Raw genomic sequence first — 15,577 nt, forward strand, 5'->3', positions numbered from 1 at the left:
GTTTGCACTACAGGGAGTACCGAGGAGATTTAACAGGATTTTCTACTGGAGAACGTACAGAGGATATTTACTAGGATGTTGTACTGGAGAGTGTACAGGGGAGATTAGCAGGATGTTGCACTAGAGAGTGAGCAGAGGAGATTTAACAGGATTTTGCACTGCAGAGCGTGAAGACGTGATTTACAAGGATATTGCACTGGAGAGTGAACTGAGGAGACTTACTAGGATGTGGCACCGGAGGGGGTACCGAGGAGATTTACCAGTATATTGCACAAGACAGGGTACAGAGAAGATTTACCAGGATGTTGCACTGGAGAGGGTACAGAGGAGATTTACCACGATGTTGCAACAGAGCAGGTATATAGGAGATTTTTCAGGTTGTTGCACTGGCGATGGTACAGAGGAGATTTGCAAGTATGTTGCCTTATAGAGATGCATAGGAGATTTACCAGGATGTTGCACTGCAGAGGGTACAGTGGAGATTTACCAGGATGTTGCACTGGAGAGTGTACATAGGACAATCACCAGGATGTTGCACTAGAGAGGGTACAGCGGAGATTTGCCAGTATTTTGTTCTGCGATGGTACAGATAAGATTTATAGGATGTTAAACTAGTGAGGGTACAGAAGTGATTTACCACGATGTTGCACTGGAGAGGTTACAGAGGAGATTTACCAGGTTATTGCACAGGCGAGGGTACAGAGGACATTCAACAGGATGTTGCAGTGGAAAGGATGCAGAGGAGATTAACCAGGTTGTTACACTGGAAAGGGTACAACGGTGATTTACCAGGAAGTTCCAATAGAGATGATACAGAGAAGATTTAGCAGGATGATGCACTGGAGAGTTTACAAAGGAGATTTACCTCGATGTTGAACAGAAGGTGGTACAGAGGAGATTTACAAGTATGTTGCACTAGGGAGGGTACATAGGGTTTTTCCACGATATTGCTCTAGAGAGCGTGCAGTGGACATTTACCAGGATGTTGCACTGGAGAGAGTGCAAAGGAGATTTACCAGAAGGTTGCACTAGAGAGGGTACTGAGGAGTTTTAACAGGATGTTGCACTAGAAAGGGAACAGAGGAGATTTACAAGGATGTTGCTCTAGAGAGGGTAGAAAGGAGATTTACCAGAATGTTGCACGGGAGAGAATAATGAGTAGATTTATCAGGATGTTGCACTAGACAGGTTACACAGGAGATTTTCCAGGATGTTGCTCTAGAGAAGGTGCACTGGATAATTACTAGGATGTTGCACTAGAGAGGGTACTGACGAGATTTAAAAGGATGTTGCACTAGAGAGGGAACAGAGGAGATTTACAAGGATGTTGAAGTAGAGAGGCTAGAAACGTGATTTACCAGGATGTTGCACTGGAGAGAATACAGAGGTGGTTTATCAGCATGTTGCACTGTAGAGGGTACAGAAGAGATTCACCACGGTTTTGCACTGGAGAGGTTAGAGAGGAGATTTTTCAGGTGATGTTGCACTGTAGAGTGTACAGGTAGATTTACCAGAATATTGCACTAGAGAGGGTACAGCAGAGATTTACTAGGATGTTGCACTAGAGAGGGTGCAGAGGAGATTTACCAGGATGTTATATTGGAAAGAATACAAAGGAGATTTAGCAGAATGTTACACCGAAGCGTGTACAGATGAGATTGATCGGGATATTTCACTAGACACGGTACAGAGGAGATTTACCAGGATGTTGCACGTGACAAGTTACAGCGAATATTTACCAGGATGTTGCACTGGAGAGGGTACAGATGTGATTTTCCAGCTTGTTTCACCAGAACGGCACAGACGAGATGTATCAGGTTGATGCACTAAAACGTGTACAAGGAGATTTACCTGCATGTTGCACTAGTGAGGTGCAGAGGAGATTTACCAGGATGTCGCAATGCAGAGGGTACAGAGGAGATTTACAAAAATGTTGCAGTAGAGAAGTTACAGAGGAGATTTTCCAGCATGATGCTCTCGAGAGGGTGCAATGGTGATTTACCAGGATGTTGCACTGGAGAGAGTACAGATGCGATTCTCCAGGATGTTGCACTAGAGAGGGTACGGAGGAGATTTAACAGGATGTTCCACTAGAGAGGATACAGAGAAGATTTAGCAGCATGTTGCACTGGAGAGTGGACAGCGGAGATTTACCAGGATGTTGCACTGGGAGTATGCAGAGCAGATTTACAAGGATGTTGCTCTGCAGAGCATGCAGAGGTGATTTACAAGCATGCTGCACTGCAGATGGTAAGAGGAGATTTACAAAAATGTTGCACTTGATGGAGTACAGAGGAGATTTAACAGGATTTTGCAGTGGAGAGTTTACAGAGAATATTTACCAGGATGTTGTACTGGAGAGTTTGCAGAGAATTTTAAAAGGATATTGCACTTGAGAGGGTGCAAAGGAGATTGACCAGTATGGGTGGAGAAGTGATTTACAAGGATGTTGCACTAGAGAGAGTAGAAAGGAGATTAACCAGAATGTTGCGCTGGCGATGGAACAGAGTAGATTTAACAGGATGTTGAGCCAGAGAGGATGCAGAGGAGATTATCGAGATGTTGCACTGGAGAGGTTACAGAGCAGATTAGCAGGATTTTGTACTAGAGAAGATGCAGAGGAGATTTACCAGGATGTTGCGCTGCAGACCGTGCAGAGGTGATTTACAAGCATGCTGCACTGAAGAGTGTACTGATGAGATTTACCAGTATTTTGCACTAGAGAGTGTGCAGTGTCGATTTACCAGGACGTTGCACAAGTGAGAGTGCAGAAGAGATTTACCACAATGTTGCACTGGAGAGGGTACAGAAGAGATTTACGACGATGTTGCACTGCAGAGGTTTTAGAGGAGAATTACCAGGGGATGTTGAACTGCAGAGAGTACACGGTAGATTTAGCAGAATATTGCACTAGAGAGGGTACAGTAGAGATTTACCAGGATGTTGCACTAGAGAGGCTGCGGAGGAGATTTAGTAGGATGTTGCATTAGAAAGGATGCAGAGGAGATTTCCGAGGATGTTGAACTAGAGAGGGTACAGAGGACACTTACCAGGATGTTGGAGTGGAGAGGGTACAGATGAGATTTTCCAGTATGTTGCACTAGAGAGCGTGCAGAGGAGATTTACTAGAATGAGATAGTGGAGAGTGTACATAGGACATTTATAAGTATGTTGCACTATAGACAGTACAGAGGAGATTTACCAGGTTATTAGCACTATAGAGGGTACAGAGGAATTTTATCAGGATGTTACACTAGAGAGGGTACAGTGGAGATTTTCCGGGATGTTCCACTAGTGAACTACAGACGAGATTTACCAGCATGTTGCACTGGATAGATTACAGAGGTGATTTACCAGGATGTTGCGCTGGAGAGTGTACAGAGGAAATTTATCAGGATGTAACGCTGGAGAGGGTACAAAGGAGATTTTCCAGGATGTTGCTCTAGAGATGGTGAAGCAGAGATTTAACAGGATGTTGCACTGTAGACTATACTGAGGAGATTTAACAGGATATTGCACTTAAAAGGGAAAAGAGGAGCTTGACCAAAATGATCCACTAGAGAGGATACAGAGGAGATTTACCAGAATGTTGCACTGGAGAGGGTACATAGGAGATTACAAGGATGTTGCACCGAGAGCGTGCAAAGAAGCATTACCAGGATGTTTGCCTGGAGGGGGTACAGAAGAGATTTACCCGTATGTTCCAGTAAAGTGGGTATAGAGCAGGTTAACCAGGATGTTGCACTGGAAAGGGTACAGAGAATAATTACCAAGTTATTGCACTTGAGAGATTAAAGAGGAGATTTACCAGGGGAGGTTGCACTTTAGAGAGTAAAGGGTAGAATTACCAGAATATTGTACTAGAGAGGTACAGAGGAGATTTACCAAGATGTTGCACTAGAGAGCCTGCAAATGAGATTTACCAGAATAGTGCATTGAAAGGATACAGAAAAGATTTACAAGGATGTTGCACTGGAGAGGGTACAGAGGAGATTCATCACGATGTTGCACTGCAGAGGGTACAGACGAGATTTACCAGGATGTTACACTGGAGCGTGTAGCGAGGAGATTTAGCAGGTGGTTGCACTGTTGAGGGTACAGAGGAGATTCAACAGGATGTGGCAGTGAAGAGGTTGCAGAGAAGATTTACCAGGATGTTGCACTGGAATGGATACAAAGGAGACTTACCAGGATATTACACCGAGAGCATGCAGAGGAGCTCTACTAGTATGTTGCACTAGAAAGAATATAGAGGAGATTTATCAGGTTATTGCATTATGGAGGGTGCAGAGCAGATTTAGCAGGATGTTAGACTAGAGAAGTTACAGAGGAGATTTTCAAGGATGTTCCGCTATAGAGCTACAGAAGAGATTTACCAGGATGTTGCACAGGAGAGATTACAGAGGACAGTTACCAGGATGTTGCACTGGAGAGGTTAGAGAGAAGAATAATCATGATGTTGCACTAGAGAGGGAACAGAGGAGATTTAACAGAATGTTGCACTAGAGAAGGAATAGAGGAGATTTACAAGGATGTTGCTCTAGAGAGGGTAGATTGGAGATTTACCAGGATGTTGCACTGGAGAGAATACAGGGAAGATTTATCAGGCTGTTGCACTAGAGAATGTACAGAGGATATTTTCCAGGATGTTTCTCCTATGAACGTGCAGTGGAGATTTACCAGACTGTTGCACTAGAGAGTGTACTGACGAGTTTTAACAGGATGTTGCACTAGAGAGGGAACAGAGGAGATTTAAAAGAATGTTGAACTATAGTGGCTAGAAAGGAGATTTACCAGGATGCTGCATTGGAGAGAATACAGAGGAGATTTATTAGGATGTTGCACTGGAGAGGGTACAGAAGAGATTCACCATGATGTTGCACTGGAGAGGTTACAGAGGAGATTTATCAGGGGATGTTGCACTGTAGAGAGTAAAGGTAGATTTACCAGAATGTTGCACTAGAGAGGATACAGCCGAGATTTACCAGGATGTTGCACTAGAGAGCGTGCAGAGGAGATTTACCAGGAAGTTATACTGGAAAGAATACAGAGGTGATTTAACAGAATGTTGCACCGAATCGTATATAGATGAGATTGAACAGGATATTGCAATAGACACGGTACAGAGGAGATTTACCAGGATGTAGCATTTGAGAAGTTAGAGCGGATATTTACCAGGGTGTTGCACTGGAGAGGGTACCGAGGTGCTTTTCCAGCTTGTTGCACTGGAACGGTACAGACGAGACGTACCAGGTTGATGCACTAAAGATTGTACAGAGGAGATTTACCAGGATGTTGCACTAGGGAGGTGCAGAGGAGATATACCAGGATGTCGCACTGCAGAGGTTACAGAGGAGATTTACAAAAATGTTGCACTAGAGAAGGTACAGAGGAGATTTTCCAGGATGATGCTCTAGAGAGGGTGCAGTGGTGATTTCCCAGGTTGTTGCACTGGAGAGGGTACAGAGGAGATTATCCAGGTTGTTGCACTAGAGAGGGTACTGAGGAGATTTAACAGGAAGTTCCACCAGAGATGATACATAGAAAATAAAGCAGGATATTGCACTGGAGAGTTGACAGAGGAGATTTACAAGGATGTTGCACTGAGAGTATGCAGAGGAGATGTACCAGGATGTTGCTCTGCAGAGCGTGCAGAGGTGCTTTACAAGGATGTTGCACTGCAGATGGCACCGAGGAGATTTACAAAAATGTTGTACTTGATGGAGTACAGAGGAGATTTAAAAGGATTTTGCACTTTAGAGTGTACAGAGGACATTTACCAGGATATTGTACTGGAGAGGTTACAGGGATATTTAACAAGATATAGCACTTGAGAGGGTGCAAAGGAGATTTACCGGAATTTTATACTGGAAAGAATACAGAGGAGATTTACCAGAATGTTGCACCGAAATATGTACAAATTAGATTAATCAGGATATTGCAATAGACACGGTACAGAGGAGATTTACCAGGATGTTGCACATGAGAGGTTACAGCGGATATGTACCAGGATGTTGTACTGGAGAGGGTACAGAGGTGATTTTCCAGCTTGTTACAACAGAACATTAGAGACGAGACGTACCAGGTTGGTGCACTAAAGTGTGTACAGAGGAGATTTACCAGGATGTTGCACTATGGAGGTGCAGAGGAGAATTACCATGAAGTCGCACTGCAGTGGGTACAGAGGAGATTTACAAAAATGTTGCAGTAGAGAAGGTACAGAGGAAATTTTCCAGGATGTTGCTCTAGAGAGAGTGCAGTGGTGATTTACCAGGTTGTTGCACTGGAGAGGTTACAGAGGAGATTCTCCAGGATGTTGCACTAGAGAGGGTACATAGGAGATTTAGCAGGAAGTTCCAATAGAGAGGATACAGAGAAGATTTAGCAGGATGTTGCACTGGAGAGTTGACAGAGGAGATTTACCATGATATTGCACAGAGAGCATGCAGAGGAGATTTGACAGGATGTTGCTCTGCAGAGCTTGCAGAGGTGCTTTAAAAGGATGTTGCACTGCAGATGGTACAGAGGAGATTTACAAAAATGTTGCTCTTGATGGAGTACGGAGGATATTTAACAGGATATTGCACCTGAGAGGGTGCAAAGGAGATTTACCAGAATGTTGAACTGCAGAGGGTAGAGAGGTGATTTAAAAGGATATTGCAATAGAGAGAGCAGAAAGGAGATTTACCAGGATGTTGCACTGGGCATGAAACAAAGGAGATTTAACAGGATGTTGTGCCAGAGGGGATTCAGAGGAGATTTGCCGGGATGTTGCCCTGGAGGGGTTTCAGAGCAGATTAGCAGGTTGTTGCACTAGAGAGGATGCAGAGGAGATTTACCAGGATGTGGCACTGCAGTCGTCGCAGAGGTGATTGACATGGATGTTGCACTGGAGAGTTTACTGATGAGATTTACCTGTATATTTCATGAGAGAGGTTGCAGAGTCGATTTACCAGGATGTTGCACTGGAGAGGGTACTGCAGTGATTTACCAGGCTGTTGCACTGCGAGGGTACAGAAGAGATTTACCAGGATGTTACACTAGTAAGGTAACAGAGGTGATTTACCAGGATGTTGCACTGGAGAGGGTACAGAAGAGATGTACCGCGATGTTGCACTGGAGAGGTTATAGAGTTGAATTACCAGGGGGTGTTGCACTGCAGAGATTACAAGGTAGATATAACAGAATATTGCACAAGAGAGCGTGCTGAGGAGATTTATAAGAAAGCTGCACTAGAAAGGATGCAGAGGAGATTTATGAGGATGTTACACTAGAGGCGGTACAGAGGACAATTAACAGCTTGTTGGAGTGGAGAGGGTACAAAGAAGATTTACCAGTATGTTGCACAAGAGAGCGCGCAGAGGAGATTTACCAGGATGAGAGAGTGGAGAGGGTACAGAGGACATGTATCAATATGTTGCACTATAGAGAGTAAAGTGCAGATTTACCAGGTTATTGCACTAAGAGGGTTCAGAGGAATTTTACCAGGATGTTACACTAGAGAGGGTACAGTGGAGATTGTCCAGGATGTTCCATTAGAGAGCTACAGACGAGATTTACCAACATGTTGCACTGGAGAGATTAAAGAGGTGATTTACCAGGATGTTGCACTGGAGATTATACAGAGGAGATCTAACAGGATGTTGCACTTGAATGGGAACAGAGGAAATTTACCAGGATGATCCACTAGAGAGGATACAAGGAGATTTACCGGACTGTTGCACTGGATAGGATACAGAGGAGATTTACAGGGATTTTGCACAGAGAACGTGCAGAGGAGCATTACCAGGATATTTGACTGGAGGGGGTACGGAAGAGATTTACCAGTATGTTCCAGTGAAGTTGGTAAAGAGGAGATTTACCAGGATATTGCACTGGAGAGGTACAGAGTAGACTTAACAGGTTATTGCACTGCAGATGAGACAGAGGAGATTTACCAAGATGTTGCGGAGGAGAGGTTGCAGAGGAGATTTACCAGGACGTTACACTGGAGAGTGTAGCGAGGAGATTTAGCAGATTGTTGCGCTGTTGAGGGTACAGAGGAGATTCAACAGGATGTGGCAGTGCAGAGGTTGCAGACGAGGTTAACAAGGATATTGCACTGGAGAGTGTACAGAGGAGATTTACCAGTATGTTCCACTAGAGACGATAAATAGAAGATTTACCAAGATGTTGCACTGGAGTGGATACAAAGGAGACTTACCAGGATATTACACCGAGAGCATGCAGAGGAGATTTACCAGTATGTTGGACTAGAGAGAGTATAGAGGAGATTTACCAGTTTCTTTTACTATAGAGGGTGCAGAGTAGTTTTAGCAGGATGTTAGACTAGATTGGGTACAGAGAAGATTTACAAGGATGTTGCACTATTGAGGGTAAAGAGGAGATTTACCACGATGTTGCATTGCAGAGGGTACAGACGAGATTTACCAGGATGTTATACTGGAATGTCTAGCGAGGAGATTTAGCAGGTTGTTGCATTGTTGAGGGTAGAGAGGAGATTCAACAGGATGTGGCAGTGGAGAGGTTGCAGACGAGGTTAACCAGGAAGTTGCACTGGAGAGGGTACAAATGAGATTTACCAGTATGTTCCACCAGAGACGATACAGAAAAGATTTACCAGGATGTTGCACTGTAGAGTTGACAGAGGAGATTTACCAGGATGTTGCACTGAGAGCATGCAGATGAGATTTACCAGGATGTTGCTCTGCAGAGCGTGCAGAGATGCTTTACAAGGATGTTGCACTGCAGATGTTACAGAGGTGAGTTACAAAAATGTTGCACTTGATGGACTACAGAGGAGATTTACCATGATTTTGCACTGGAGAGTGTACAGAAGATATTTACCAGTATGTTGTACTGGAGAGTTTACAGCGGATATTTATAAGGATATTGCAATTGAGAGGGTGCAAAGGAGATTTACCAGAATGTTGCACTGCAGAGGGTAGAGAGGTGATTTACAAGGATATTGCAATAGAGAGAGTAGAAAGGAGATTTACCAACATATTGCACTGGCGATGGAAGAGAAGAGAAATAACAGGATGTGTGCCAGAGAGGATTCAGAGGAGATTTGCTGGGATGTTGCACTGGAGAGGTTACAGAGCAGATTAGCAGGATGTTGCACTAGAGATGATGCAGAGGAGATTTACCAGGATGTTTCACTGCAGTCCCTGCAGAGGTGATTGACAGGGATGTTGCACTGGAGAATCTACAGATGAGATTAACTAGTATGTTGCACTAGAGAGGATGCAGAGGAGATTTACCAGGATGTTGCACTGGAGAGGTTACAGAGGAGATTTACCAGGGGATGTTGCACTTTAGAGAGTAAAGGGTGGATTTCCCAGAATATTGTACTAGAGAGGTTACAGAGGAGATTTACCAGGATTTTGCACTAGAGTGGGTGCAAAGGAGATTTACTTGGATATTGCATTGAATGGATACAGAGAAAATTTACATGGGTGTTGCACTAGAGAGGTTACAGAGGAGATTTACCACGTTGTTGCACTGCAGAGGGTACAGAAGAGATTTACCAGGATGTTACACTGGAGAATGTAGCGAGGAGATTTAGCATGTTGTTGCACTGTTGAGGGTACAGTGGAGATTCAACAGGATGTGGCAGTGGAGAGGTTGCAGACGAGGTTAACCACTATGTTGCACTGGAAAGAGTACAGAGGAGATTTAAAAGTATGTTCCACTACAGATGATACAGAGAAGATTTACCAGGATGTTGCACTGGAGTGGATACAAAGGACACTTACGAGGATATTACCCCGAGAGCATGCTGAGGAGAATTACCAGTATGTTCCACTAGAGAGAGTATAGAGAAGATTTAACAGGTTATTACACTATAGAGGGTTCAGAGGAGTTTTAGCAGTATTTTAGACTAGAGAGTGTACAGAGGAGATTTTCCAGGATATTCCACTAGAGAGCTACAGAGGAGATTTACCACGATGTTGCACAGGAGTGATTACAGAGGACATTTACCAGGATGTTGCACTGCAGAGCTTATAGAGGAGAATAATCATGATGTTGAACTAGAGAGGATACAGAGCAGATTTTCCAGGATGTTGTACTAGACAGGTTGCAGTGGAGTTTTACCAGGATGTTGCACTGGAGAGAGTAAGGAGGAGTATTGCCAGGAGGTTAAACTAGAAAGGGTACAAAGGAGATTTAACAGGATGTTGCACTTGAGAGGGAACAGAGGAGATTCACAAGGATGTTGCTCTAGTGAGGGTAGAAAGGAGATTTACCAGGATGTTGCAGTGGAGAGAATACATAAGAGATTTATCAGGATGTTGCACTAGAGAGGGTACAGAGGAGATTTTCCAGGATGTTTCTCTAGAGAAGGTGCAGTGGAGATTTAACAGAATGTTGACCTAGAGAAGGTACTGACGAGATTTAACAGGATTTTGCACTAGAGACGGAACAGAAGAGATTTACAAGGATGTTGAACAAGAGCGGCTAGAAAGGAGATTTACCAGGATGTTGCACTGGAGAGTATACAGAGAAGATTCACCATGATGTTGCACTGGAGAGGTTACAGAGGAGATTTATCAGGGGATGTTGCACTGTAGAGAGTACGGGTAGATTTCCAGAATATTGCAGCAGAGAGGATACAGCGGAGAATTACCAGGATGTTGCACTAGAGAGGGTGCAGTGGAGATTTACCGGAACGTTATACTGGAAAGAATACAGAGGAGATTTACCAGAATGTTGCACCGAAATGTGTACAGATGAGATTGATCAGGATATTGCATTAGACACAGTACAGAGGAGATATACCAGGATGTTGCACTTGAGAAGTTACAGCGGATATGTACCAGGATGTTGCACTGGATAGTGTACAGAGGTGATTTTCCAGCTTGTTCCAACGGAACGGTACAGACGAGACGTGCCACGTTGATGCACTAAAGAGTGTACAGAGGAGATTTACCAGGATGTTGCACTAGGGAGGTGCAGAGGAGATTTACCATGATGTCACACTGCAGAGGGTAAAAAGGAGACTTCGAAAAATGTTGCATTAGAGAAGGTATAGAGGAGATTTTCCAGGAAAATGCTCTAGAGAGGGTGCAGTGGTGATTTACCAGGTTGTTGCACTGGAGAGGTTACAGAGGAGATTCTCCAATTATGTTGCACTAGAGAGGGTACATAGCAGATTTAGCAGGAATTTCCAATAGAGAGGATACAGAGAAGATTTAGCAGGATGTTACATTGGAGAGTTGACAGTGGAGATTTACCAGGATGTTGCACTGAGAGCATGCAGAGAAGATTTACTAGGATGTTGCTCTGCAGAGCGTGCAGAGACGCTTTAAAAGGATGTTGCACTGCAGATGGTATAGAGGAGATTTACAAAAATGTTGCACTTGATGGTGTACGGAGGAGCTTTAACAGGATTTTGCACTGGAGAGTGTGCAGAGAGTATTTACCTGGATGTTGTACTGGAGATTTAACAGAGGATATTTAACAGGATATTGCACTTGAGAGGGTGCAAACGAGATTTACCAGAATGTTGCACTGCAGAGGGTAGAGAGGTGATTTATAAGGATATTGCAATAGAGAGAGTAGAAAGGAGATTTACCAGGATGTTACACTGGCGATGGAACAGAGGAGATTTAACAGGATGTTGTGCCGGAGAAGATTCAGAGGAGATTTGCCGGGATGTTGCACTGGAGAGGTTACAGAGCAGATTAGCAGGATTTTGCCCTAGAGAGGATGCAGAGGAGATTTACCAGGATGTTGCACTGCAGTCCGTGCAGAGGTGATTCAAAATGATGTTGCACTGGAGTGTTTAATGATGAGATTTACCAGTATGTTGCACTAGAGAGGGTGCAGAGTCGATTTACCAGGATGATGCACTGGAGAGCGTACTGAAGTGATTTAACAGGCTTTTGCACTGCGAGGGTACAGAAGAGATTTACCAGGATGGTACACTAGTGAGGGTACAGAGGTGATTTCCAGGATCTTGCACTGCAGAGGGTGCAGAAGTGATTTAGCACGATGTTGCACTGGAGAGGTTATAGAGGAGATTTACCAGGGGATGTTGCACTGCAGAGATTACAAGGAAGATTTACCAGAACATTACACTACAGAGAGTGTGCAGAGGAGATTTATAAGGAAGTTGCACTAGAAAGGATGCAGAGGAGATTTATGAGGATGTGCACTAGAGAGGGTACAGAGAACACTTAACAGGTTGTTGGAGTGGAGAGGGTACAGATGAGATTTACCAGTATGTTGCAATGGAGAGCGTGCAGAGGAGATTTACCAGGATGAGAGAGTGGAGAGGGTACAGAGGACATTGATCAATATGTTGCACTATAGAGAGTACAGAGGAGATTTACCAGGTTATTGCACTATAGAGGGTACAGTGGAAATTTACCAGGATGTTACACTAGAGAGGGTACAGTGGAGATTGTCCAGGATGTTCCATTAGAGAGCTACAGACGAGATTTACCAGCATTTTGCAGTGGAGATATTAAAGAGGTGATTTACCAGGAGGTTGCAATGGAGAGTGTACAGTGGAGATTTATCAGGATGTTGCGCTAGACAGGGTACAGTGGAGATTTTCCAGGATGTTGCTCTAGAGAGGTTGCAGCGGAGATTTACCAGGATGTTGCACTGGAGAGTATACAGAGGAGATTTAACAGGATGTTGCACTTGAAAGGGAACACAGGAAATTTACCAGGATGATCCACTAGAGAGGATACAGAGGAGATTTACCAGAATGTTGCACTGGATAGGTACAGAGGAGATGTACAGGGATGTTGCACCGAGAGCGTGCAGAGGAGCTTTACCAGGATGTTGGACTGGAGGTGGTATGGAAGAGATTTACCAGTATGTTCCAGTGAAGTGGGTAAAGAGGAGATTTACCAGGATGCTGCATTGGAGAGGTACAGAGGAGACTTACCAGGCTATTGAACTGCAGAGGAGACAGAGGAGTTTTACCAGGATGTTACATTGCAGAGGGTACAGACGAGATTTACAAGGATGTAACACTGGTGGGGGTAGTGAGGAGTTTAAGCAGGTTGTTGCACTGCTGCGGTACATAGCAGATTCAACAGGATGTTGCGGAGGAGAGGTTGCAGAGGAGATTTACCAGGATTTTGCACTGGAGAGGGTACAGAGGAGATTTACGAGGATGTTACACTAGAGATGATACAGAAAAAATTGACCAGGATTTTGCAATGTAGAGGTTACAGTGGAGACTTACCAGGATATTACACCGAGAGCGTGCAGAGGAGATTTACCGGGATGTTGGAGTTGAGAGGGTAAAGAGGAGATTTATCTGGATGTTGAACAGGATAAGTTACAAAGGAGATTTACTGGTATGTTGCACTAGTGAGTGTATAGAGGAGAAATACCAGATTATTGCACTATAGAGGGTAGAGAGGAGATTTAGCAGGATGTTACACTATAGAGAGTACAGAGGAGATTTATCAGCATGTGGCCCTGGAGAGGTTACAGAAGAGATTTACGAGGGGATGTTCCACTTTACAGAATAAAGGGTAGATTTAACAGAATATTTACTAGAGAAGGTACAGAGGAGATTTACCATGATGTTGCACTAGAGAGGGTGCAAAGGAGATTTACTAGAATATTGCTAAGAAAGGATACAGAGAAGATTTACATGGATGTTGCACTAGAGAGGGTACAGAGGAGATTTGCCACGATGTTGCACTGCAGAGGGTACAGACGAGATTTACCAGGATGTTACACTGCAGAGTGTAGCGAGGAGATTTAGCAGGTTGTTGCGCTGTTGAGGGTAGAGAGGAGATTCAACAGGATGTGGCAGTGCAGAGGTTGCAGACGAGGTTAACAAGGATGTTGCACTGGAGAGTGTACAGAGGTGATTTACCAGTATGTTCCTCTAGAGACGATACAGAGAAGATTGACCAGGATGTTGCACTGGAGGGGATACAAAGGAGACTTACCAGGATATTACACCGAGAGCATGCAGAGGAGATTTACCAGTATGTTGCACTAGAGAGAGTATAAAGGAGAGTTAAAAGGTTATTTTATTATAGAGGGTGCAGAGGAGTTTTAGCAGGATGTTAGACTAGAGAGGATACAGAGAAGATATACAAGGATGTTGCACTATAGAGGATGCAGAGGAGATTTACCACGATATTGCACTGCAGAGGGTACAGACGAGATTTACCAGGATGTTACACTGGAAAATGTAGCGAGGATATTTAGCATGTTGTTGCATTGTTGAGGGTACAGAGGAGATTCAACAGGATGTGGCAGTGAAGAGGTTGCAGACGAGTTTAACCAGGAAGTTGCACTGGAAAGGGTACAGATGAGATTTACCAGTATGTTCCAATAGAAACGATACAGAGACGATTTACAAGGATGTTGCACTGGAGAGTTGACAGAGGACATTTAGCAGGATTTTGCACCGAAAGCATGCAGAGGAGATTTACCAGGATGTTGCTCTGCAGAGCGTGCAGAGGTGCTTTACAAGGATGTTGCACTGCAGTTGTTACAGAGGTGATTTACAAAAATGTTGAACTTGATGGAGTACAGTTGAGATTTACCAGGATTTTGCAAAGAGAGTGTCAGACGATATTTACCAGGATGTTGTACTGGAGAGTTTACAGCGGATATTTAACAGGATATTGCATTTGAGAGGGTGCGAAGGAGATTTACCAGAATGTTGCACTGCAGAGGGTAGAGAGGTGATTTATAAGGATATTGCAATAGAGAGAGTAGAAAGGAGATTTACCAGGATGTTGCGCTGGCAATGGAACAGAGTAGATTTAACAGGATGTTGTGCCAGAGAAGATTCAGAGGAGATTTGATGGGATGTTGCACTGGAGAGGTTACAGAGCAGATTAGCAGGATGTTGCAGTAGAGAGGATGCAGAGGAGATTTACCAGGATGTTGCTCTGCAGTCTGTGCAGAGGTGATAGTCAAGGATGTTGCACTGGAGAGTGTATTGATGAGAATTACCAGAATTTTGCACTAGAGATGGTGCGGAGTCGATTTACAAGGATGTTGCACTGGAGAGGGTACTGAAGTGCATTATCAGGCTGTTGCACTGCGAGGGTACAGAAGCGATTTACCAGGATGTTAAACTAGTGAGGGTACAGATGTGATTTACCAGGATGTTGCAATGGAGAGGGTACAGAAGAGATTTACCACGATGTTGCACTGGAGAGGTTAAAGAGGAGAATTACCAGGGGATGTTACACAGCAGAGAGTATACGGTAGATTTACCAGAATACTGCACTAGAGAGGGTGCAGAGGAGATTTATTAGGAAGTTGCACTAGAAAGGATGCAGAGGAGATTTACGAGGATGTTGCACTAGAGAGTTTCCAGAGGACACTTACCACGATGTTGGAGTGGAGAGGGTACAGAGGAGATTTACCAGTATGTTGCACTAGAGAGCGTGCAGTGGAGATTTACCAGGATGAGAGAGTGGAGAGGGTACGGAGGACCTTTATCAGTATGTTGCACTACAGAGAGTACAGAGGAGATTTACCTGGTTATTGCACTATAGAGGGTAAAGAGGAATTTTACCAGAATGTTACACTAGAGAGAGTAAAATGGAGATTTCCCAGGATGTTCAACTAGAGA

The sequence above is a fragment of the Pristiophorus japonicus genome, chromosome Y (genome assembly GCF_044704955.1).
Source record: "Pristiophorus japonicus isolate sPriJap1 chromosome Y, sPriJap1.hap1, whole genome shotgun sequence".
Classification (NCBI taxonomy): domain Eukaryota; kingdom Metazoa; phylum Chordata; class Chondrichthyes; family Pristiophoridae; genus Pristiophorus; species Pristiophorus japonicus.